This window comes from Triticum dicoccoides, chromosome 4A, assembly GCF_002162155.2.
Source record: "Triticum dicoccoides isolate Atlit2015 ecotype Zavitan chromosome 4A, WEW_v2.0, whole genome shotgun sequence".
In the NCBI taxonomy this organism is placed as follows: domain Eukaryota; kingdom Viridiplantae; phylum Streptophyta; class Magnoliopsida; order Poales; family Poaceae; genus Triticum; species Triticum dicoccoides.
This window is the reverse complement of record NC_041386.1, coordinates 368,857,809-368,884,906: the sequence shown is the minus strand read 5'-3', so window position 1 is coordinate 368,884,906 and position 27,098 is coordinate 368,857,809. Positions and strand designations below refer to the sequence as shown.

The 27,098-nt window shown below is 42.5% G+C and overlaps 2 long non-coding RNA genes across 7 annotated transcripts in view; both read right to left on the bottom strand.

Annotated features, from left to right (window-relative positions):
• Window positions 1-766: 766 nt before the first annotated feature.
• LOC119285936 lies at window positions 767-3,887 on the bottom strand. 6 transcript variants are annotated; one of them, XR_005140039.1, is made up of 4 exons: window positions 3,478-3,887; window positions 3,221-3,310; window positions 1,181-3,023; window positions 767-1,093 (listed from the first exon to the last, which is right to left on the bottom strand). It is a non-coding gene; the product is annotated as an uncharacterized LOC119285936 (long non-coding RNA). The 6 variants fall into 6 exon arrangements; XR_005140042.1 differs by having other exon boundaries at window positions 1,002-1,317; window positions 1,426-3,023; XR_005140043.1 differs by having other exon boundaries at window positions 1,002-1,483; window positions 1,835-3,023.
• Window positions 3,888-14,412: 10,525 nt separating this feature from the next.
• LOC119288914 overlaps window positions 14,413-27,098 on the bottom strand; it is a 47,196-nt gene continuing 34,510 nt past the window's right edge. The window contains exon 3 of the long non-coding RNA XR_005141346.1: window positions 14,413-14,530. This is a non-coding gene — a long non-coding RNA (uncharacterized LOC119288914). The remainder of the gene's footprint in view (window positions 14,531-27,098) is intronic.

The following is a 27,098-nucleotide window of genomic DNA, read 5'->3' as shown; positions in this document are numbered from 1 at the left end:
TTGGCTTGTCATCGAGGTTGTGCATGATGAGAGAATTCTTGTGTGACGAAAATGGAGCATAACCAAACTATATGATTTTGTAGGGATAAACTTTCTTTGGCAATGTTATTTTCAGAAGCATGATTGCTTAGTTAGTATGCTTGAAGTATTATTATTTTTATGTCAATATTAAACTTTTATCTTGAATCTTTTGGATCTAAACATTCATGCTACAATAAAGAAAACTACATTCAGAAATATGTTAGGAAGCATTCCACATCAAAAATTCTGTTTTTATCATTTGCCTACTCGAGAACGAGTAGAAATTAAGCTTGAGGATGCTTGATACGTCTCCAATGTATTTATAATTTTTGATTGATCCATGCTATTATATATTGTGTTTTGGATATTTAATAGGCTTATTTATACACTTTTATATTACTAGCACAAAGGCTCATGTGTTGCAACGGGTACAAAAGAAAAATGCTTAGAAACCTGAAAAACAATTCACCACTTAAACAACTTTGCAAGTAGCAAAACAACATTTAATATAATCAAAAGTACCAAGGACCATATTATCAAAACAAAGATAGAAAATAAGGTGATGTTTAAAGAAAGAAAGAAATTCCCTTAATTGTGTGGGGTTAGAAGCAAAATGATGTGCCTCGTGTTCTTGTTTCAGTTGACATCAGAACAGGAAGAAAAAATAATAGAAAATAAAAGACTTAGTAATCAAAAGAGATGTAAAATGTCCATCAAAAAGATAAAATAGTGAGACCAAGAGTAATTGGTTACCAGTTACACCTTAAGCTAAATGTTTTCTAATCTGAATATTTTTCTCTCTACACAACAATGATACTCACATGTACCTGTCACAAGGAGTTAACACCTAAACTGATAAAAAAAACTGTCTTCTGGCTCCATCTCAGTGATACGCAAAGATACAGGTGATAGACTATTTCTAGGGGCTTGATGCTGGTGTAAAGTTTGGTGTTTTTGTTTGACATGCTTCCAGGTCAAGGTTGGACTGGGAGAAGGTCGAGCACACCACACTTTCTTTGTTTTTGCCGAGAATGTACATGTGCGTTTACATGAAAATAAGCTCAATGAGCATCTATTAGAAAAAGTTTGAAAATGGATTACAATCACATGCTAGAGGTAAAGAATGATACAGAACAACACACATATGAACATCACCGACATGAAAGTAGGTTTAGGCATGTGCGCAAAGCTGCTCGAGTTGCTCCTCGAGTGCAAATCCACTCTCTAGTGAAATCATAGATGTTTCATAGGCCTTTACTGAATTGTTGAAGCCTGCTCAGAATTCCACTTCAAATACTATGGTTCCAATGTTTCAGTATCAAGTTAAGTAGTTAACAGTATAACAGTGATAAATCATAAAATTCACAGCAAGCTGGAACCTAAGTTGCTTCTAAAACCACATACCAAGTAGGATATCCAGTCCCTTCTAGCGATTTCATAGATTGTTTAATTTGTGAGCGCTCTGCAAAAAATAGAAACAGGAATTTCAGTCAAACATGCATTGTAGACAAAATGCAGTTGCTCCTTTTGGGCAGGGGCTGCATGTGTAGGGCTTTGCTTTGGATTTTTCCCTCTGGTCCACTAAGTATCAATCGACAAGGTAGTACTGAGACTGAGAGTTACAAAAGAATTTACTTCAAAAAGATTTATATGTTCAACCATTGGCCCTATTGCCATGAATTTTCTAGACAGTAATAATGTTCCGTGAAAGCTCCAATCCATCACTTTCTCCTCTCTTTTTCCCAAATGGAAATGCAAGCATCCGTTCTCAACTTAACAATTCAAGAAAATTAAAATTAAAAATGGTACGTACCATTTGACATCGCTTCTGAATAATTAGAAGACCTTGTAAAGGACCAGAAAACTTATATGTGAAGCATCATCAACAAGGCGATGATGGTTCATGAAGACTAATTCTGGTGTTCTTCAGCATATACTTCTCTGAATTCAAACTTTATGGTGTCATAATAGTCTTTGCTTTTTCCTTATGGTAACAAGGGTTAGATCTCTTAAGAGGGGGAGGCCAATTGGTAAACAGAGGGAATGACACTTCCCCACTACACAAATACTATTGCATCCTTTAGCAATCAGTATACACTGGAAGCCCTAGTATTGCTTTTGCATCCTTTCATAAAACTAAATACAGTACTATTTAGACCGCACAAATCCCATAGAACAAAAATCTATGAGGACAAAACAACAGTTTTTAGCATAGGAACACTCTCCTTAGGAAACGGTGGATACATGGTACGGACCGCAACAATTCTCAAGCAATAAGAATAGACGTGAAAAAGAATGAAGAGAGCTTTTCAGAAGAAAAAAGGACTGACATTTGTTTTCACGAACTCTGCCTTCCAAATATATTCTAGGACATATGCTCGTGCGTTGCAACGGGGTGACAAAATTCAGCCTTTAAATGAAAATAGCATTAGTATAAAATACTGAAGTTGTTCAACCAGTGCCCGTTTATTTATGCCAACTGGGAGGCCTTTGCTTATTTTTCGTTTCACAGACCAGTCGCTTTTATTTTTCATTTAGCATACAACAATCCTGCTCAATTGAGATATTCGTTTCGTAGCCCACAATCCCCTTTATTTATGTCAACTAGAATTTTTCGCTTCAGAGCCCATAATTTCCTTTATTTATACTAACCGGGTTTTTTTGATTCGCAACCCACGACCCCTTTTATTTAGGCATGCCGAGATTTTTCGTTTCGTAGACGAGGGTGAGCTGTGTCAAACCCAAGAAGCTCAATGACCTGCGTGACAATTCACGGCTTCATCATGTCCATCTGCACCTTTGACATGTTCATCTAATAAACACAATAAAAGAAGAAAAATAGAGTTTACCTTGGACCTGCATCAATACCTGCTCAACACTCTTCACCTCCCATTGAACATGAACCAAAAAACTTGTTGGTCGAGCTTGGCGGTGAACTTCCATATCTAGAGCATCTCAGGTTGTTTGTTTGAGAATTGGGTATCCTGATCAGCCAACGTCACCTGCAAAAACCACGGCAAACCAAACTACCTCTCAATGATCTGAAGAACAGGAAAAATTAATAGATACTCTGAAATCAAATGGCACATGTGGTTAGCGATCTAGAAATCAAAGATCAAATTATATATGGAGCCTTTGGCCAAACATTAGAGACATTAGATGATACTTTGAATATGAGCATAGAATATGGCAATCCCACCTGAGAGGGTTGTGTGCTCATATCCGTTCACTCTCACTTGAGCTGTTCGTGCTTTGTCCTTCCTCATCTCTGTTGCACCCCAATCCAAATCTGCAAGCATCCAAATCCATGGCAGAGAAGGGGATCTCAGAGGTTGGCACAAAAAATGAAATCCCCGAACAAATTGCTACCCATTCTTTCTGTCCCTCCTTCTATTCAACCTTAGAATCCTTTAATTCTAGATCTTAAATTTGTACAAACCTAACGGGAGGACGTACATGGGGATGGAGGTGCGGGGGAGGCAGTACTTGAGCTCCAAATCGGAGTCGTCCGTCTCTGAGGCGGAGGAGGCTGGGGGTTAGGAGTTGGGGCGGGGGAGGAGGGGAAGAACAGGGCAACGATGACACTGCTGGAGGGTAGCTGGAGAGGAAGACCGACTGCGCGTGGCGGCGTGAACACGCCATGGAATCATATCCAAATCAGAGACGTCCGCCTTGAGGCGAAGGAGGCTAGGGGTGAGGAGTTGGGGCGGGTGAGGAGGGGAAGAACTGGGCAACAGCGGCGCTGCTTGAGGGTAGCTGGAGAGGTAGACCGGCCGCGCGTGGCGGCGGGATTCATGGCGGCGGTGCCGTGTCGTCCCAGGAAGGAGAGGCTGCCGTGCTATTTTTTCCCCTAAAGCCCAGCGAGTCCCAAGCCCAAACACACGAAACGTTTTCCCTCTGTTTACCACTTAAGTATACAGTAGCGCGGGTTAATTATCAAAACGACAGGGACCTTTTTATAAAAATGACGCGACGGTGAACTCGGCTGACTCAACCCGTGCTTTTTTTTTTAAATTATAACTAGCAAAAGTGCCCGTGCGTTGCAACAGGAGAAATAAATTATCACCCCTAGCGCCCCATCCCTGTTACCATTTCTTTTTTGTCATCATTGTCGGTAACGATGTCCACTACACGGCGAACATTTCACCTAAGCTTGGAACCAATAAGGAATTGCATCACCTGCATGGACAGACCAGCGAACGGTCGCGTTTGAGATCCCGACCACATGACCCACATCTGCGCAATCAAATACTTGTGCCTTGTGTTTATATTATCTGGATTTTACATCATAATAGTTTAGTACCAATCCGTGTAGGACACAAACAAAAACTAAATTCATTTTTATTTTAAAATGATCAACACTTTTTATAGGGTAACACGATCAACGCCAAAAACACTGGAGGGTGTGAGTTTGATTCCAGTAACGGTCAACTATTTTTTGCCTCATCTCCTAAAAAGGGTGGTGGGTTTGATTTGTTGGGCCATGTCGCACGGACATATTGGGAGGGCACCGGTTCTTTTTACTGGTGGAACATTACACAGGCGAACGTGGCAGAGGCCAAGTGGCCCAAGACAAACGATTGGTAGAATAGCCTAGCTCCGTATGAGGAAACACCATGGACATACGAAATGGGAGGACCAATAATATTATACCTCCATTTATATATTAAAAGTACTATATATGCCTGTGGGTTAAAACGGTTGAAACAATTGACATAAATTTAGTGAGGATTGTATGTGCAAACATAATGTTCAATGTGCTACAAATTTGGCGCAAATTTAGTAAAGATTATAAGAGCAAGGAAAACATAATGGAAGAAAAAATGACATGAATTTAGTGAGGATTAAAAATGCCACATCATTTTTACTCATAAGATGACATGCCAACCTGCCATTGATTCCCGCACCTCCTATTAATTAGTTTTTCTTTCTCTTTCTTTCCTTATATCATGATGCCCACATAATTACCGCCCATTTCCTTCCTCTCTCTTTCTCCTTTCTTCTTTATTTCTCATGCAATTTTTTCCTTTTTTGCTAGGCCTGCTAATTACTCTTGGGATTAATATGGCGCCCACATAATTACCATCAATTTCCTTCTTTCCTTCCTTCTTTATTTCTTATTCAATACATATTACCTTTCTTGCCGGCTCCACATAATTACCATCTTCCTTCTTTATTTCTCATGCAAAGAATGTCTATTTCCTTTCTTTATTTCTTTGCTTAATTTCCAAAGCAGCTTCTTGATGCTTGACAACCTAAAAATTGTATATAAACTGGTAAAAATTAATGTAAAATAGCAAGGTGAGACTATTTGATAAGTAAACAAATATGAAAAACAACTTCCAGCCTGGTCCCTTGTACACAGCAAAGGATCCGATGCAGGCAACATATATATGTACGGGTGACGGAGTAGAGGAGGCAAACGGATAGTAACGCATCCACACTACCATGGACGTTACTGGAGGACGGCCAAGCGTCTCCCCATTATTGCATTGCGTCGCCACCGCCGGGTGCGCCGAGTAGACCGATTAAAACGAGCAAAAATAGAAGAAAAGATCAACAGGCGTGACGGTAAACGCGGGCCTCGTGGCCGTTCAGGCCGTGTACAGCACGTTGCCCCGGTTCACCAGAAAGCCCCCAGATCGTTCTGAGGAGCAGCGGCCCTTTTGACGTTGGCCCAGCCGGCTCATGTAGATCGCGCAGCACATGAGGGCAACGGCGTTGTGCGGCATGCTAAAATGATCTGGTGCGTTCATGAGCCTGATCGGATGGTTAAGGGCGTCAAAACGTTGTGGGAGGCCGTAGCTAGCTGAGTTATACTATCGTAATAAGCCTTGATTTTTTTGAATATTTTATTTTCTTCGTACATCCGGCATATAGTAGATGACATCACACTATACCGTTAACACAAACCACAGAGAAAGAAAGAAAAACATGCCCATCACGACAGTGGGCCGCAGCACTCGTACATGCCCATCACGACTGTGGCCATTGATCTCAGCCCGAGTACGCCTGCCCTTTATTCTTAAGGTTCCAGACGCCCAAAATAGCAACCTTAGGAGCCTAGTCCAAGTGGTTTGCTGTGCTGCGATCAACATGGCAGACCAGGGATCAAATCCCAGCGGCGCCGACCATTTTTTTTTTGGCCCAGCCGAGGCCCAGCGAAATAGGTAGAGCAAAAATTTAGTATCACCTCGAATATGTTTTAAAATCAAACTAAAAGCGTAAAATTATGGGAAGAAGCGTATTGTGACGGTGAATCCACGGAGTCAATCCGTGTTTTATTATTAGGGAAAGACTAGCAAAAGGGCCCGTGCGTTGCAATGGGATAAAAGAATTATGTATTTAACCACTTATCACAATGAGTGTTGAATGTGTGCAGATTTCGACCGTCTCGTCATTGGTTGGTGTACGATTGTTAGATAACAAAAGGGTGTGGCTAGGTCTAAGTCGATTGAGATTTAATCAAGTTTTGGTCAAGTGACATAGCATGCAAGAGAGAGAAAAAAACAGATATTTTTTTCACGAATTTCAATGTAAGATCTCACTGATATAGCATCGACTGAGACTCAGTCGACTGAAACTTAGCAAGACTACAATGTAAATCTTTATGAGGCAATGCCACATAAATAATTATAATTCTAATGCATAGACTAATTCTCACATGGTAAATTATTCTTTGAAGAAAATATAACCATCTAGGTGAACATGCTACTGGGCTCTAGTTTATGAATGGAGTCACACTGTCCACAAATTTCATTTCATTCAAATAAACATGAAGATATTTGTCTAACCTTGATTGCCTGGAAGAGGAAATAAAAACATTATCGTGCTTGTCAATGGCTAGGCATTCTCTATGTAGCCACAGACCACTGCAGATGCAATCTCTTAACTTATTAGTCATATATCAGGCGATATTCTTAAGAAACACGAGACACAAGTAAATGCATAGAGACCAAACAAAAATATTAGTCTATGGATCTAACATACTTTTCTGCATACCACCGCATGGTTGTTGATCCAATTGCCAAAAAATGAAAGACTACGCCTCCCATGCAGAAGGTCAGTGAACTCAGAGAGAACAGGGTAGCAATCTCCAAAATCATGTAAGTTATCTTCGAAAGTAGCAGATTCCTGTAAGATTGTTTGATTAACCTGCTTAGTTGTGTCCATTTGGTAGTATGCTGCTAGATGAATTGTACTTGTTTTTTTTTTGAACTAATAATTCAGAAAGGGATCTCTTTCAGAAAACAACTCCTGTAGTTTAATGGTTGAAGGACATCAACATTTGGGAAAATCACAGGTACCACCGCTATCTCCAGGTGACAATGTCCACTTCTTCACAACATTCAATTGGAGCTCACTGTTCACCATCTGCATGAACCACATTTGAGCTTGTACACATCTGTAAATCAACCAGCACATCAGCCCCAAGCACTGATCCAATTTCTACAATAAATCAACCATGAAGAGCAGCCCCACTCTCTCTTAAAAATCCCAATCTATCTGCTCTCTTTCCTCACCCATCCCAATCTCCTTTTTCTTAAAAAAGAAGACTATCATATTTGAAATATTTGTAATGTATTATTTACTTATTTTAATTCAGGCTAGAACAACAGATTCTGCGGTTATTATCTTTCAGTAACAAATGAGGTATTCTAGGCACGAAATAAAAGAATAATTAGATTATGCATGTTTAGTCACATTGAACTCTTCCAACTTTTCTTAAGCTATGTTGTACAGACACACAAATTTGCTGCTGAATATGAATCAATTTACTGTGATTTTTCATTATCATGTAACGTGTTCTTTTATCTGATGAACAATAATATAATTTCATGCCTAAAATCATAGTTTGGGCATGTATCTCTCTGCCATCTAATTTCGCTTAATTAATTGTCTTCCGTCTAAGCAAAGTGATTTATATAAGATGCTTGTAATAACTTATATCAGTATGGAATATTGCACTAAAAATGATGTTTCCAATAGTTACTTCCTCCTTTTCAGAAGGCAAACATAAAATATAGATATGCGTATTGGTAGCTAGCGCCTGTTCTAGAACGCAAACATAAAATATAGACATGCGTATTGGTAGCTAGCGCCTGTTCTATAGTATATATATAGCTACTTCATGCAATATATATAGACTTAACTCTTCATATTTGATGGATATTACGACAACATTGGACCATACTGACTATAATAAAAAGTAAATTTAAGCATGAGACCATATCTTATCGTCCATGTATAACTTCTGTAGTCTAGAAGACTGCATGCTCTGACCCTTCGCCATAATAAAGTCATCTAGTTCAGCTATAAGCATAAAATAAATATAACTGAGCAAAACAAAGACCAATGAACTATTGAAAGTTTAGTCGGTTTTCTAGTGATCTTTTTGTGAAATCGTCGTTGACCTAAAAAAGTTCAAATAAGGCGATGAAAATTAAAATTAAAACAGGGAGAAAGAACAAAAGAAATTGAGAAAACTTACAGTACATAGATCCGTTGCTTAGACGGATTCAGATGGAATTGTTACTGTCCTTTAGAAAACCAAATTAATTTATAGGAGCAAACATGCCCGTGTGTTGCAACGGGAGAGAAAAAAAAATACACGCTAGCCAAATAAGTATGACACAATACCCTGACATATGAGTATCATCTATTTTAACATAGTGACTCGTCATGTTGGCACTTATCTTTTTTCCCACCCTCGCTTATGATGGACGCGATGTCGACGTAATCGCAATGTATTCGACATGGTAAGTCCCAAGGCAATGAGTTTGTCACTGCACGACACACTTTAAAAACTTTAAAAACAAATCTCATCGATCACAAACTCGCATTTTTTAGTTTTTTGAATATTTTCTAAAATTTCATGGACATTTTTGTCAGATTCACAAATTTGCTTTGAATACATGATTTTTTTTCAAAACCATGAATATGATTTTATTTCCCAATATTTTTTTCCAAATTGTATTTTTAATAATTGGTGAACAGTTTTGTAAAATCACTAATATTTTTTGAAACTACGAAAATTTTATGATTTCTCACACATTTCTGAATTCACAAAAAAATTATAATTTGTCGAACATGTTTACCAAAATTCGTAACGTTTTGAAATTTGGAAATCTTGAATTAATTTAAAGAAGGAAAACAAAAAAAGAAATAAGAAAAGAAAAGAAAAGACGAAATGAACGCGCACCGGGGAGGAGGTGGCCGACAAAAAGGAGAAGAAAAATGAGCAGGTCCTGGGGAGCGAATAGTGGCCTACGCAGTGGAGCGGACAGGCTCTAGCCAATGCACTACTCGCTTGTTTGCAAATTATATTTGGCATCTTCTCTATAAAACAACTTAGCATGGCGGAGACTTAGGAAAAAATAAATCTTTTTGACTTACGGGTGACATTGGTGGGTAACTTTTGTCAACTACTCCCTCCATTCCTAAATATTTGTCTTTCTAGACATTTCAAATGACTACTATATACGAATGTATGTAGACATATTTTAGAGTGTAGATTCACTCATTTTGCTCCGTATGTAGTCACTTGTTGAAATGCCTAGAAAGACAAGTATTTAGGAATGGAGGGAGTAATAGGGTAAATTATATGACGTACGACCAGAAGCAAAACCCCCTTTAATCTCCAAAAGGCAATAAAAACATAATGATGTATCACCGATAAAATTTTGGTCAATTTCATTAACAGTTTTAATACATGAATATATTTTTATTTTCCAAACATTTGTTTCCAAAATTGCGAAGATTTTATGAATATGTAATATTTTTTAATTTTTGGAACTTTTTGAAGTACCAAATTATTTAAATCCAGTCACATGTATTTTAATTACTGTAACTACTAATGCGTTCGTAATAGTACTCGATCCATAAAAAAAAGGTATTTGTACTATATGCTAGCACGTAGAGCGACATCCAGTAGCTTCTAATCGGTGCGGCCACAACATCTAAGTTTGATTTTAAAAAGCAGTAGCCATCTAGCCCAGCGAGCAGTGCGTGTGTTATCTTATCCACAAGCTCGCCATCGCTCCGCCTCTTCTCTCCATCGCCTACGATCTGCCCTGCGCCCATCTCCTCTGCAGTCTGCCCCTTCTACTACCTGAATCATCCTCGCCCGCGCGTGCCCTTAGTCTCCTGCGCCTCCCCTTCCTTGCTAGTTTGTCGCCCAGCAAGGTCAGACCGGCGAGGTGAGAGAGCTCCGCAGCCGCGCCTCGTTTTCTCTCCTCTCTCTAATCCGCCTTTCTCTCTCTCTGGTCCGCGCCCCACCGAGTGCCATGGACGTATGCCGCTTCCTTTTGGCTATAGATAGGCTAGCACAATTGATTGCCGCATAAGTGATGGGCCGGGAAGTTGCACACGGATGGACTAGGCCAAAGCAGGCCCAATCCCTAATAATAAAGCAGGCCAAAGCAGGCCCAATGCAGCGCGAGTGGATGTGCTATGTAGGGAGTCAAAACGAACCGTTTGTTTAGTACCACCTCGAACGTAGCGTATCTTTTAAACTGAAAGCGTAAAATCAATGGAAGAAGCGTATTGTGACGGTAAACCCACGGAGTCAATCGTGCTTTATTATTAGGGATAGACTAGCAAATGGGCCCGCGCATTGCAACAGGTAAAAAATAATAAAAATATGTGAACCAACCTATCCCTAGCCCACCAGTTCAAATCGTAGACTTGACACCGGGGCTCGTATTTTTCTGGATTTATTCCAGGTCTTTTAACGATGTGCGTTCAATGGAAGCTAGACATTTTCATCGATTATGAAGGCGTATGTGGCGATTTGCTCAATCTGATAATGATGTGCCGATTTAGTCTATCGCAGGTGTTCATAAGAATAGAATGTGCATGTATACGTTTATAGGAATGAATGTATGTTTATATATACAAGCGCCTGCAATTGTACCATAATATTTAGAAAAGAAAATAATAAAAATGCGAACACATGTGCTTGCTAAAACGGTATATAGCACTGCTACAAGTGATTGGTTTACATAGGAAATCAATGACAAAATTAGCAACTACAGAATAACCGGATTTCAACCCAAAAGTGGATAAATAAATAAAGTGTGATGTTAGGTTTTTTTGCCATTCTATACAACCAGCAGTCCTAATGGGCGTATATTCCTTTCAGAACATATTAAGCTGCAGTTAGCTAGAACCTTGAGATCTATATGATCAAGCAAAAGCTTAAAGTTAGTGCAAATTGTAATCCCACAAACACCATGCATTCGCTCAGCTTCTTTGCATATAACTCAAAGAGCAATGCTAGACCTACGTACAAGTCCTATGTAATTAGTACTACGTGCTGATGTGGCCCAAATTAGTTGGGCCAGAATTAGTGCTCGGGCCCCCACACGGCTGAAATCAGGGGGCGGAGGAGAGGATTTAAGAAACGCAGGTCTAGCATTGCTCGTAACTCAAATCCCTCCTTGCATCTCTAATCTTACTTCAGGAAAAAACAACGAATCAACTAAGATGATACAGTGTATAACCCCAACCATGGACCAGTTGACTGAACCATAAGAATCGATGCTCAATTACCTTGGATCCATATGGTGCCATCGACTTCTTGAGGAGGGGTAACGACCATGGCGTCAGACTGATGCTATAGGCAGCTGCTTCCACTCGAGGTGGGCTACATGGACAGGAGGTAGAGATGGTTACACAGAGAAAAGATAAGAACAGAACAGGAAGGGGGTGAGAAGGAGGAGAAGAGAAGAGGTAGACATGGGAGGAGAACAGATGGGCAAACCACGCAGCGTCATGTTTGTTGGGTCCTTTTCATTTTCTCAGGACGGCCTCCAGCTCGTGTTCCCATCGTCGACCCTGTCGTCCTCAACCCGCAAGGCCTCTCCCACCCGTCCTCCTCCTCCCCTTAGATCTTATGAGTCCGCACAGCCGCGTCGTCCACCTGTCCCTACGGCCACCCGCTGCTGCTGGCTTCTTGCCACCATCGTCCTTTGCTGCTGGTTCATGCGAGCCAGACAGCAGCCCCGCCGTCGAGTAGCAGCGCGCCAGTGGCGGAGTGCGGAGCTATGGCTGCTTTGACCGGCGTGCACGGACGCCGCGAACTGAGGCGCCCGTGGGTGTGCGCGTAGGCTGGGGTTTGCGAGGCCATGGAATAGCACTTGTCCTACGGGAACTGGCACTCCGATCCAAATCGGAGACGTACAACAGCGTGAGGTTTTGATGAGGGACGAAATTACATACGGTTCCTCAAATTAGTACCACCTTGTGTATATGTTTTAATTTTAAACTGAATGCATAAATTGACGGGAGGAAGGGTATTGTGACGGTGAACCCACGGAGTCAATCCGTGTTTTATTATTAGGAAAAGATAGCAAAAGTGCCCGTGCGTTGCAACAGGAAAAAACTTTGACGTGGATTCAAATTTAATGAGAATTATGAAATGTTGCTCATTTTCAAATCGGGTCAGTGCGCCACTTCTTCTATCCAACTCTAACAAATTTTGTATGAATATAGATAGAAGAAGGGAACATAATTCTAAAAACATATAGTTCACTTCATATTTTTCCTATTCCTCTTTCCTCGAGTAGCGGATATTACTCGCATTTGTAGTGATATAGTATAAAAATAATGTTATTGCCGTCATGTCTACCAGAGTTTCAGTAGAACAACAAAAAAAAAAGCCAGAATGAAGAATGGAGGGAAAAACTTGTGGAACTCACAAATTTTTGTTAATTCCCTCACTTCAGAACTGTTCAATTAAGTTTTCAAAAAATAGAGTTGTTCAATTACACTTGATTTTCTGTTTAAAATTAGATTAGTAACACAAGGTCTCGAGCTTGAAATTAAAATAAAATAACACATCGCAATGATTAATTTTCCCACAATCCCGTTTGTGCACGAGTCATTTTTGTTTTGCACCCATTAGTTTTCCGGACGGCATGCAGCGTGCAATGATGAGCCATGAAATCAACTGCCCCACAATCCCACTTTAGTTAGGAGTTTTTCTGTGCAACTGTTAAATCTAATTTTCCACATTCCTGCTTTTCAATCAAGGTCATGAAGTCAACTATCCCACACAATCCCGCTTTAATCATAATAGTCCTGAAATTCATCCTTCATTTAATTTAATGCCCAAAATATCCCTCAATTCCTTCATTTAAATAATACTCAAGCATCATGAAGCGTGCATGTGCATCCTTCCTTTTATGTTCATGCCCAACACACATATCCCCAGCCTTTTTCTTATAATCTTCTCCGCTGTCACGAACAACTTTCTTGGTTTCTTTTAATGCCCAAGACAGCCCGACCTTTATAAGGTTGTCCCCTCTGACGTTAACCTTGCTTAGGCAATTTGCTGGTCATACCGGAGAATTTCTACGTATATAAAGGGCTACAAATTGATCTAAACGAACAATGTGGGACTAATCTAACATAAAATATGCATGCTCACCTGATCACCCCAGCGCTATCTATTTTTTTCCACGCGGCTTACGGCCCAGCAAAGGCCTAGCACTCTATTTTTTCAAGCCCGGCGAAGCACTGCAGGTCATCGGTAGTACTATTCATTAGTATTAACGGCCCTCTCCAAACAGCATCATACGCAGCACTCTATTTTTTCAAGCCCGGCGAAGCACTGCAGGTCATCGGTAGTACTATTCATTAGTATTAACGGCCCTCTCCAAACAACGTCATGCGCTAGTTCAATTGGCCGCACCCTTGGGTAACGAAGTGGAGGTGTTGAGTTCGACTCCTGAGTACCAGGTATGTGTTGCCTGGGTTTTTATTTTTCGAATTCAATGGAACAATGATGAGGATGCATCTCGTTCGGGATGTATCAAATTTTATTATTAGTACCACCTCGATTGAGGGAAAAAAATTGGATGCTAGTTTGGAACATGAGATATGATGTCTGCTTTGGGTGAACAACAGTAAATGACGGAATTCTTTCCAAGAATATAATACCATAAAATACAACAATGGTTCAGAACTATAGCAGTTGTGAAAGCACTTACCAGCTCTTGTCGCAATTAGGGCTGCAAACGAGTCGAGCTCAAGCGAGTTGGAGTTGGCTCAGCTCAATTCATATGAAAATTTAAGCGAGCTCAAACTAAGTGAAGCTCATGATCAAGCTGTAGAACATGACTCGTGCTCAGCTTGTAACGATCTCGAGTAAAAATAGAAGTCAGGCATCTCAGAGAATCCATCCAAAACATTAATTCTTTTTCATGTTTACATTCTGCGACCGTGTGCAACATATCATGAAAAAAATTACAAATAAAAATCCATAAAGTACAGTGCACACACTTGGTGAAGTGCCCTTATACATAGTCACAAATTCTATAGCCTTAGTCCTCTCTCTCATGATCATACATTTCTGTACTGTTGGCATGTATCAGAATTGGCTCCTATGGTCAAGATAAGAATGCAGGTAAATGTGTGTGAACACCTCATGGTTGTGTCTGCCACCTTTCATAAATAAATCCATGCTGCCTCCCATGCTTGAGTATCTAGAAGAAAACATTTCAATCTGTAGCAATAATAGACAATAAGCAATTATTTTAAGCTCTAAACCCATAACTCCCTCTAGCCGATAACAAATTCCACTACATAGATAAATTGCATTATGTGCTTTGACCAAGTTCATTGTGAAGAGAATATTGTCCTTTTTCTCAAACCATAAACCCTTCTGAATGATTTTGATGCATAGTAGTAATGTCATACACTTTGCGCCATCAGAAAATATTACCCACAAAAACCTTGCATCCACTAAACAATTGTTGTTGAATCTCAAAGCTAGATTTAGGTATTGCAGAAAAGTGTAAGCAGGGCCGGAGAGCAAAAGGTGGAAATATGTAACGCCCCGAGTCCGATGTGCCATGTGTCTTTCCGTTATTCGTTGTTGTTGCCTTGTCATTGCTTGCGTGTCATGCATTGCATATCATGTCATCATGTGCATTTCGTTTGCATACATGTTCGTCTCATGCATCCGAGCATTTTTCCGTTGTCCGTTTTGCAGTCCGGCGCTCCTATCTCCTTCGGTGGTCATTTCTACCATCTTTTCTTGTGTGGGGGTTAAATGTTTCCGGATTGGACCGAGACTTGCCAAGCGGCCTTGGTTTACTACCGGTAGACCGCCTGTCAAGCTTTGTACCATTTCGACTTCGTTTGATACTCCAACGGTTAACCGAGGGACCGAGAAGGCCTCGTGTGTGTTGCAGCCCAACACCCCTCCAAAGTGGCCCAAAACCCACCTAAACCTCCTCCATCTTCTTGGTCGTTCGATCACGATCGCGTGGCCGAAAACCGCACCTTATTTGGACTCTCCTAGCTTCCTCTACCTATAAAAAAGCACCCCTCCCCAAAATTTTGGATCATTTCACGGATGAACCCTAGATCCACTCCTCCCCGCGCCGCCGGACATGTCCCCCCGGTGGCTGGACACGTCCACCCCGCTGCCATGTCGCTCCTGTTGGAAATATGCCCTAGAGGCAATAATAAAAGTGTTATTATTATATTTCCTTGTTCATGATAATTGTCTTTTATTCATGCTATAATTGTATTATCCGGAAATCGTAATACACGTGTGAATACATAGACCACAATATGTCCCTAGTGAGCCTCTAGTTGACTAGCTCGTTGTGATCAACAGATAGTCATGGTTTCCTGGCTATGGACATTGGATGTCGTTGATAACGGGATCACATCATTAGGAGAATGATGTGATGGACAAGACCCAATCCTAAGCCTAGCACAAAGATCGTGTAGTTCGTTTGCTAGAGCTTTGCCAATGTCAAGTATCTCTTCCTTTGACCATGAGAGCGTGTAACTCCGGGATACCGTAGGAGTGCTTTGGGTGTATCAAACGTCACAACGTAACTGGGTGACTATAAAGGTGCACTACAGGTATCTCCGAAAGTATCTATTGTTTTATGCGGATCGAGACTGGGATTTGTCACTCCGTGTAAACGGAGAGGTATCTCTAGGCCCACTCGGTAGGACATCATCATATGCGCAATGTGACCAAGGAGTTGATCACGGGATGATGTGTTACGGAACGAGTAAAGTGACTTGCCGGTAACGAGATTGAACAAGGTATTGGATACCGACGATCGAATCTCGGGCAAGTAACATACCGATAGACAAAGGGAATTGAATACGGGATTGATTAAGTCCTTGACATCGTGGTTCATCCGATGAGATCATCGTGGAACATGTGGGAGCCATCATGGGTATCCAGATCCCGCTGTTGGTTATTGACCGGAGAACGTCTCGGTCATGTCTACATGTCTCCCGAACCCGTAGGGTCTACACACTTAAGGTTCGATGACGCTAGGGTTATAAAGGAAGTTTGTATGTGGTTACCGAATGTTGTCCGGAGTCCCGGATGAGATCCCGGACGTCACGAGGAGTTCCGGAATGGTCCGGAGGTAAAGATTTATATATGGGAAGTCCTATTTTGGCCACCGGAAAATGTTCGGGATTTTTCGGTATTGTACCGGGAAGGTTCTAGAAGGTTCCGGAGTGGGGCCCACCTGCATGGGGGGACCCACATGGACGTGGGTAGTGGGGGCAAGGCCCCACACCCCTGGTCAAGGCGCACCAAGATCCCCCCTTAGAAGGAATAAGATCATATCCCGAAGGGATAAGATCAAGATCCCTAAAAAGGGGGGATAACAATCGGTGGGGAAGGAAATAATGAGATTTCTTTCCTCCCACCTTGGCCAACGCCCCAATGGACTTGGAGGGCAAGAAACTAGCCCCTCCACCCCTATATATAGTGGGGAGGCGCATGGGAGCTATACACGAAGTTCTGGCATAGCCCTACCTCTCTTCCTACTCCTCCTCTCCCATGGTGCTTGGCGAAGCCCTGCTGGATTGCCACGCTCCTCCACCACCACCACGCCGTTGTGCTGCTGTTGGATGGAGTCTTCCTCAACCTCTCCCTCTCTCCTTGCTGGATCAAGGCGTGGGAGACGTCACCGGGCTGTACGTGTGTTGAACGCGGAGGTGCCGTCCGTTCGGCACTAGGATCATCGGTGATTTGAATCACAACGAGTACGACTCCATCAACCCCGTTCACTTGAACGCTTCCGCTTAGCGATCTACAAGGGTATGTAGATGCACTCTCTTTCTACTTGTTGATGGTCTCTCCATAGATAGATCTTGGTGACACGTAGGAAAATTTTGAATTTCTGCTACGTTCCCCAACAGTGGTATCAGAGCTAGGTCTATTGTGTAGATTCTTTGCACGAGTAGAACACAAAGTAGTTGTGGGCATTGATGTTGTTCAATATGCTTACCGTTACTAGTCCAATCTTGTTTCGACGGTATTGTGGGATGAAGCGACCCGGACCGACCTTACACGTACTCTTACGTGAGACAGGTTACACCGATTGACATGCACTTGGTGCATAAGGTGGCTAGCGGGTGCCAGTCTCTCCCACTTTAGTCGGAACGGATTCGATGAAAAGGGTCCTTATGAAGGGTAAATAGCAATTGGCATATCACGTTGTGGTCTTGCGTAGGTAATAAACATTCTTGCTAGAAACCCATAGCAGCCACATAAAACATGCAACAACAATTAGAGGACGTCTAACTTGTTTTTGCAGGGTATGCTATGTGATGTGATATGGCCAAGAAGAATGTGATGAATGATATGTGATGTATGAGATTGATCATGTTCTTGTAATAGGATTCACGACTTGCATGTCGATGAGTATGACAACCGGCAGGAGCCATAGGAGTTGTCTTTATTTATTGTATGACCTGCGTGTCATTGAAGAACGCCATGTAAACTACTTTACTTTATTGCTAAACGCGTTAGTCATAGAAGTAGAAGTAGTCGTTGGCGTGACAACTTCATGAAGACACGATGATGGAGATCATGATGATGGAGATCATGGTGTCGTGCCGGTGACGATGATGATCATGGAGCCCCGAAGATGAAGATCAAAAGGAGCAAAATGATATTGGCCATATCATGTCACTATTTGATTGCATGTGATGTTTATCATGTTTATGCATCTTGTTTGCTTAGGACGACGGTAGTAAATAAGATGATCCCTTAAAAAATTTCAAGAAGTGTTCTCCCCTAACTGTGCACCGTTGCTACAGTTCGTCGCTTCTAAGCACCACGTGATGATCGGGTGTGATGGATTCTTACGTTCACATACAACGGGTGTAAGACAGTTTTACACAGCGAAAACACTTAGGGTTAACTTGACGAGCCTAGCATGTGCAGACATGGCCTCGGAACACGGAGACCGAAAGGTCGAGCATGAGTCGTATGGTAGATACGATCAACATGAAGATGTTCACCGATGATGACTAGTCCGTCTCACGTGATGATCGGACACGGCCTAGTTGACTCGGATCATGTGATCACTTAAATGACCAGAGGGATGTCTATCTAAGTGGGAGTTCATAAGATGAACTTAATTATCCTGAACATAGTCAAAAGACCTTTTGCAAATTATGTCGCAAGCTCGCGCTTTAGTTCCACTGTTTAGATATGTTCCTAGAGAAAATATAGTTGAAAGTTGATAGTAGCGATTATGCGATCAGTAGAAAGCTTATGTCCTTAATGCACCGCTCAGTGTGCTGAACCCCAACGTCGTTTGTCGATGTTGCGAACATCGGACATACACGTTTTGATAACTACGTGATAGTTCAATTAAATGGTTTAAGTAGAGGCACCAAAGACGTTTTCGAAACGTCGCGGAACATATGAGATGTTTCGAGGGCTGAAATTGGGATTTCAGGCTCGTGCCCACGTCAAGAGGTATAAGACCTCCGACGATTTTCTTAGCCTGCAAACTAAGGGAGAAAAGCTCAATCGTTGAGCTTGTTCTCAGATTGTCTGAGCACAACAATCACTTGAATCGAGTGGGAGTTGATCCTCCAGATGAGATAGTGATGTTTCCCCAAAGTCATTGCCACCAAGCTGCTAGAGCTTCGTGATGAACTATAACATATCAGGGATAAATAAGATGATCCTTGAGGTATTCACGATGTTTGACACCGCGAAAGTAGAAATCAAGAAGGAGCATCAATTGTTGATGGTTGGTGAAACCACTAGTTTCAAGAAGGGCAAGGGAAAGAAGGGATACTTCATGAAACGGCAAATCAGCTGCTGCTCAAGTGAAGAAACCCAAGGTTGAACCCAAACCCGAGACTAAGTGCTTCTGTAATAAGGGGAACAGTCACTAGAGCAGAATTACCCTAGATACTTGGTAGATGAGAAGGCTGGCAAGGTCGATAGAAGTATATTGGATATACATTATGTTAATGTGTACTTTACTAGTACTCCTAGTAGCACCAGGGTATAAGATACCGGTTCGGTTGCTAAGTGTTAGTAACTCGAAATAAAAGCTACGGCATAAACGGAGACTAGCTAAAGGTGAGCTGACGATATGTGTTGGAAGTGTTTCCAATGTTGATATGATCAAGCATCGCACGCTCCCTCTACCATCGAGATTTGGTGTTTGCGTTGAGCATAGACATGATTGGATTATGTCTATCGCAATACGGTTATTCATTTAAAGAGAATAATGGTTACTCTATTTATTTGAATAATACCTTCAATGGTCTTGCACCTAAAATGAATGGTTTATTGAATCTCGATCGTAGTGATACACATTTTCATGCCAAAAGATATAAGATAGTAATGATAGTACCACTTACTTGTGGCACTGCCATGTAAGTCATAATGGTATAAAACACATGAAGAAGCTCCATGTTGATGGATCTTTGGACTCACTCGTTTTTGAAAAGTTTGAGACATGCGAACCATGTCTATTGGTGTATATGCATGAAGAAACTCCATGCAAATGGACCGTTCGGACTCACTTGATTTTGAATCACTTGAGATATGCAAATCATACCACATAGGCAAGATGACTGAAAAGCCTCGGTTTCAATAAGATGGAACAAGATAGCAACTTGTTGGAAGTAACACATTTTGATGTGTGCAGTCCAATAAATGCTGAGGCATGCAGTGAATATCGTTATGTTCTTACTTCACAGATGATTCGAGTAGATGTTGAGAATATTTACTTGATGAAACACAACTCTGAATTATTGAATGGTTCAAGTAATTTCAGAGTGAAGTAGAAGATCATTGTGACAAGAGGATAAAATGTCTATGATATGATCATAGAGATGAATATCTGAGTTACGAGTTTTGGCACACAATTAAGACATTGTGGAAATTGTTTCGCAATTAATACCGCCTGGAACACCATAGTGTGATGGTGTGTCCGAACATCATAGTTGCACCCTATTGGATATGGTGCGTACCATGATGTCTCTTATCGAATTACCACTATTGTCCATGGGTTAGGCATTAGAGACAACCACATTCACTTTAAATAGGGCACCACGTAATTCCGTTGAGATGACACCATATGAATTATGGTTTAGAGAAACCTAAGTTGTCGTTTCTTAAAAGTTTGGGGCTGCGACGCTTATATGAAAAAGTTTCAGGTTGATAAGCTCGAACCCAAAGCGGATAAAATGCATCTTCATAGGAAACCCAAAACAGTTGGGTATACCTCCTAATTTAGATCCGAAAGCAATATGGATTGTTTCTTGAATCGGGTCCTTTCTCGAGGAAAAGTTTCTCTCGAAAGAATTGAGTGGGAGGATGGTGGAAACTTGATGAGGTTATTGAACCGTCTCTTCAACTAGTGTGTGGCAGGGCACAGGAAGTTGTTCCTGTGGCACCTACACCAATTGAAGTGGAAGCTTGTGATGTTGATCATGAAACTTCGGATCAAGTCACTACCAAACCTCGTGGGATGACAAGGATACGTACTACATCAGAGTGGTACGTAATCCTGTCTTGGAAGTCATGTTGCTGGACAACAATGAACCTACGAGCTATGGAGAAGCAATGGTGGGCCCGGATTCCGATAAATGGCTTGAGGCCATAAAATCCGAGAGAGGATCCATGTATGAAAACAAAGTGAAGACTTTGGCAGAACGGCTCGATGGTCGTAAGGCAAATGAGTACGGATGGATTTTAAAAGGAAGACAGACAATGATGGTAAGAATTACCATTAAGAAAGCTCGACTTGTCGTTAAGATGTTTTCCGACAAGTTCAAGGAGTTGACTACGATGAGATTTTCTCACTCGTAGCGATGCTAAGAGTCTGTTGGAATTATATTAGCGATTACTGCATTATTTATGAAATCTTGCAGATAGGATGTCAAAACATTGTTTCCTCGACGATTTTCTTGAGGAAAGGTTGTATGTGATACAACCAGGAAGGTTTTGTCAATCCCGAAAGATGCTAATAAGTATGCAAAGCTCCAGCAATCCTTCTAAGGACTGGAGTGAGCATCTCGGAGTTGGAATGTATGCTTTGATGATGATCAAAGATTTTGGGTTTGTACAAAGTTTATGAGAAACTTGTATTTCCAAAGAAGTGAGTGGGAGCACTATAGAATTTCTGATGAGTATATGTTGTTGACATATTGTTGATCAGAAATGACGTAGAATTTCTGGAAAGCATATAGGGTTATTTTGAAAGTGTTTTTCAATGGAAAGCCTGGATTAAGCTACTTGAACATTGAGCATCAAGATCTATAAGGATAGATCAAAATGCTTAATAATACTTTCAAATGAGCACATACCTTGACATGATCTTGAAGGTGGTCAAGATGGACCAGTCAAAGAAGGAGTTCTTGCCTGAGTTGTAAGGTACGAAGTTAAGACTTAAAGCTCGACCTCGGCAGAATAGAGAGAAAGGATGAAGGTCGTCCCCTATGCTTAAGACATAGGCTCTACAGTATGCCATGCTGAGTACCGCACCTGAAGTGTGCCTTGCCATGAGTCAGTCAAGGGGTACAAGAGTGATCCATGAATGGATCACAGACAGCGGTCAAAGTTATCCTTGGTAACTAGTGGACTAAGGAATTTTCTCGATTATGGAGGTGGTAAAAGAGTTCGTCGTAAAGGTTACGTCGATGCAAGCTTAACACCTATCCGGATATCTCTAAGAAGAGATACCGGATACGTATTATGGGGCAACAATTTAGAATAGCTCCAAGTAGAACAGTTATTTGGAATAGCTCCAAATAGAGCGTGGTAGCTACATCTAGGAGATGACATAGAGATTTGTAAAGCACACACGGATCTGAAAGGTTCAGACCCGTTGACTAAAACCTCTCTCACAAGCAACATGATCAAACCTAAAACTCTTGGGTATTAGTCACATGGCGATGTGACCTGTGAGTGTTAATCACATGGCGATGTGAACTAGATTATTGACTCTAGTGCAAGTGGGAGACTGTTGGAAATATGCCCTAGAGGAAATAATAAAAGTGTTATTATTATATTTCCTTGTTCATGATAATTGTCTTTTATTCATGCTATAATTGTATTATCCAGAAATCGTAATACACGTGTGAATACATAGACCACAATATGTCCCTAGTGAGCCTCTAGTTGACTAGCTCGTTGTGATCAACAGATAGTCATGGTTTCCTGGCTATGGACATTGGATGTCGTTGATAACGGGATCACATCATTAGGAGAATGATGTGATGGACAAGACCCAATCCTAAGCCTAGCACAAAGATCGTGTAGTTCGTTTGCTAGAGCTTTGCCAATGTCAAGTATCTCTTCCTTTGACCATGAGAGCGTGTAACTCCGGGATACCGTAGGAGTGCTTTGGGTGTATCAAACGTCACAACGTAACTGGGTGACTATAAAGGTGCACTACAGGTATCTCCGAAAGTATCTATTGTTTTATGCGGATCGAGACTGGGATTTGTCACTCCGTGTAAACGGAGAGGTATCTCTAGGCCCACTCGGTAGGACATCATCATATGCGCAATGTGACCAAGGAGTTGATCACGGGATGATGTGTTACGGAACGAGTAAAGTGACTTGCCGGTAACGAGATTGAACAAGGTATTGGATACCGACGATCGAATCTCGGGCAAGTAACATACCGATAGACAAAGGGAATTGAATACGGGATTGATTAAGTCCTTGACATCATGGTTCATCCGATGAGATCATCGTGGAACATGTGGGAGCCATCATGGGTATCCAGATCCCGCTGTTGGTTATTGACCGGAGAACGTCTCGGTCATGTCTACATGTCTCCCGAACCCGTAGGGTCTACACACTTAAGGTTCGATGACGCTAGGGTTATAAAGGAAGTTTGTATGTGGTTACCTAATGTTGTTCGGAGTCCCGTATGAGATCCCGGACATCACGAGGAGTTCCGGAATGGTCCGGAGGTAAAGATTTATATATGGGAAGTCCTATTTTGGCCACCGGAAAATGTTCGGGATTTTTCGGTATTGTACCGGGAAGGTTCTAGAAGGTTCCGGAGTGGGGCCCACCTGCATGGGGGGACCCACATGGACGTGGGTAGTGGGGGCAAGGCCCCACACCCCTGGTCAAGGCGCACCAAGATCCCCCCTTAGAAGGAATAAGATCATATCCCGAAGGGATAAGATCAAGATCCCTAAAAAGGGGGGATAACAATCGGTGGGGAAGGAAATAATGAGATTTCTTTCCTCCCACCTTGGCCAACGCCCCAATGGACTTGGAGGGCAAGAAACCAGCCCCTCCACCCCTATATATAGTGGGGAGGCGCATGGGAGCTATACACGAAGTTCTGGCATAGCCCTACCTCTCTTCCTACTCCTCCTCTCCCATGGTGCTTGGCGAAGCCCTGCTGGATTGCCACGCTCCTCCACCACCACCACGCCGTTGTGCTGCTGTTGGATGGAGTCTTCCTCAACCTCTCCCTCTCTCCTTGCTGGATCAAGGCGTGGGAGACGTCACCGGGCTGTCCGTGTGTTGAACGCGGAGGTGCCGTCCGTTCGGCACTAGGATCATCGGTGATTTGAATCACGACGAGTACGACTCCATCAACCCCGTTCACTTGAACGCTTCCGCTTAGCGATCTACAAGGGTATTTAGATGCACTCTCTTTCTACTCGTTGCTGGTCTCTCCATAGATAGATCTTGGTGACACGTAGGAAAATTTTGAATTTCTGCTACGTTCCCCAACAGCTCCGACCTATCAGGAGCTGCCACATCATCGCCTCCTCCGCCTCAGCCACTCAAGCACCGCCACGTCGCCACCCTGGCCCCTCCTCCAATGCGCCAGCCGCCGCGGCCCACCCGGCCCGAAGCCGGCCCGCCCGAGCCGCTCCGGACCCGAGTCACCAGCACGCGTCGCCGGCCGCCGCCTTCGTCTGCCCCGCCGCCCCATGCCTCAGCGCCGCCGCCTGTCTCCCCACCGGCGAGCATCTCCGCTGCCTCGCCGGCGCTGCCCCGGCCTCGCCCCGCCGGCGCGCCACCGCGCCGCCCGCGCAGGTCGCCTCCCGCTCCTGTTTCCGCGCCTTGCCGCGCCGCTCCGAGCTGGCGAGCTTTCCTCTCCGGCGAGCTCCTCGACGAGCGCGCCCCCGCCGGCCACCTCTTCTTCTCCGACGGCTATAGTAACTCCGGCGCGGTCATCCTCGAAGTTCGTGCAGCTACAGTGCGAGATCCGGATCTGGATCTGGATCCCCTCGGGTTGACTTTCTCTCCGAAACCCTAATTTCTATGCAAACTTTGACATGCCGTAACTTTGCATCTGTAGCTCCGTTTTGGGCATATAGCATATCAAAGTGTTCGTCTCAGAGAGTACATCATTTCATCTCATTGCATCATTTTCATTTGAGCTCATCTCGATGCCCGAAATGCTATTGGAAGAATGCTATTTGAGATTATTGTCAGATCTGGTGCTCCAATTAGATATTTGTCATTTTTGCCATGTTTATTGTATGCATGATATGCCCCTGAGCTCTTCATGAGTTTTGTTATATGTTTTGCCATCTTTCCAGAGGTGCAACCCATGTATTTTTGTGATGTGTGTGGTGACTAGCACAAGCTTGCAAAGTGGAGCATTCGTTAATGCTGATTTCAGGGACTTAGCATTTCCACTAAGTCCTTGACTTGTTTATCTCATATTGCCATATGTTCTTGTTGTTTCCTAGTGATCCGTGCCTCTTTTGAGGATGATCAGTAAGGATGTTTTGTTAATCTTGTAGTGCTCTATCCATCCATGTCTTTGTTTGCAATTATGGAGCACCCTAGCTTGAGTCAATCGAGCTCTACTTTTGTCATTTTGTGAATCTGGGCAGATTGTCTACTTGTTAGCAATTTTGCCGAGGATGTTGTAGTTGATCTGTGCATGCTATGCTATTGTTCTTGCCATGTCTAGTTTGTATTTTGTGTATTCTTGATGGGCGTATGCTTAGATTGTCATGACTTGCTCTGTAGTGAGTGCATCGAGCTCGTAAATATGCCTACTTGATATATGTTTCAGCATGCTCCAGTTTTCACTAAGTCTGAGAACTGATTATGTTTTTGCCATGTTCACATGCTTGCAAATGTATTTTCTGATCCCTTTTGGCTCAAGGTCACTAAGGAACTTTTGTTAAGCTCTTTGAGTAGCTCCATGCCATGCTTTACTTTGCCATGTTCAGATCCTGTAGCATATAGTTTTCTTGCTCCAAAGTGTGCTATCTGATCTGAGATTCCAGACAAGTGTTAATTTCACGAAGTCTGAGATCTATTTACCAAATGCATTTTTGCCATGCTTGTTTGAACCTGTTAATGGATTAATTGGCCGTAGCTCGGTGCTAGTCTTTTGTTACGCATCATGAATGGATCCCTGCCATGTATTTTGGTGCCATGTTTGAGTGCTGTAGCATGTTCATCTTGTTGCATTTAGATGGCTACTTGCTGTAAATCACAGACCGGTGCCATATTTGAATTGCTTGCCATTTCCAAACCGTAACTCCGATTCCGGCGTTCTTTAGATCGTTTTCAAGCGATTTCGTCTCACCTTTCCAGTGGCACACTTGGATTTCCATGTTGAGGCCAGGTTCATGCATTCCTTGTCAAATCATGCATATGCATCGCATACCGCATCCCGCATTTCATATCATGTTCATGTGTTGGTTGTTTACTATGTTGTGTGTTTCTTTCCGGTGTTGCTTCTTCGGGTTGGTTCCGATAACGTCGCGTTGTGAGGATCCGTTCGACTATGTCCGTTTGTCTTCTTCTTGGACTCGTTCTTCTTCCTTGCGGGATCTCAGGCAAGATGACCATACCCTCGAAATCACTTCTATCTTTGCTTGCTAGTTGCTCGCTCTTTTGCTATGCCTATGCTGCGATACCTACCACTTAATTATCATGCCTCGTAAATTGTTGAACCAAGCCTCTAACCCACCTTGTCCTAGCAAATCGTTGTTTGGCTATGTTACCGCTTTGCTCAGCCCCTTCTTATAGCATTGCTAGTTGCAGGTGAAGATTAAAGTTTGTTCCTTGTTGGAACATGGAGATGTTTTTCCTTGTTGGAACATGTTTTACTTGTTGGGATATCACTATATATATCTTTTAATTAATGCATCTATATACTTGGTAAAGGGTGGAAGGCTTGGCCTTATGCCTGGTGTTTTGTTCCACTCTTGCCGCCCTAGTTTCCGTCATATCGGTGTTATGTTCCCGGATTTTGTGTTCCTTACGCGGTTGGGTAATAATGGGAACCCCTTGACAGTTCGCCTTGAGTAAAACTCTTCCAGCAATGCCCAACATTGGTCTTACCATTCGCCACCTAGCCTTTTCTTTTCCCTTGGGGGTCGCGCGCCCAAGGGTCATCATTATTTTTAACCCCCCCGGGCCAGTGCTCCTCTGAGTGTTGGTCCAACCGAGCGATGTCCGGGGCTACCATGGGCAACGCTGGGCTGGCCTACCCGACGTCTTGCTCATCCGGTGTGCCCTGAGAACGAGATATGTGCAGCTCCTATTGGGATTTGTCGACACATCTGGGTGGTGTTGCTGGATTTGTTTTAACTTGTCGAAGTGTCTTGAAGAACTGGGATACCGAGTCTGATCGGAATGTCTCGGGAGAAGGTCTATTCCTTCGTTGACCGTGAGAGCTTGTCATGGGCTAAGTTGGGACACCCCTGCAGGGATTGAACTTTCGAAAGCCGTGCCCGCGATTATGGGCAGATGGGAATTTGTTAATGTCCGGTTGTAGAAAACTTGAAGTTGACTTTAATTAAAATGCATCAACCGC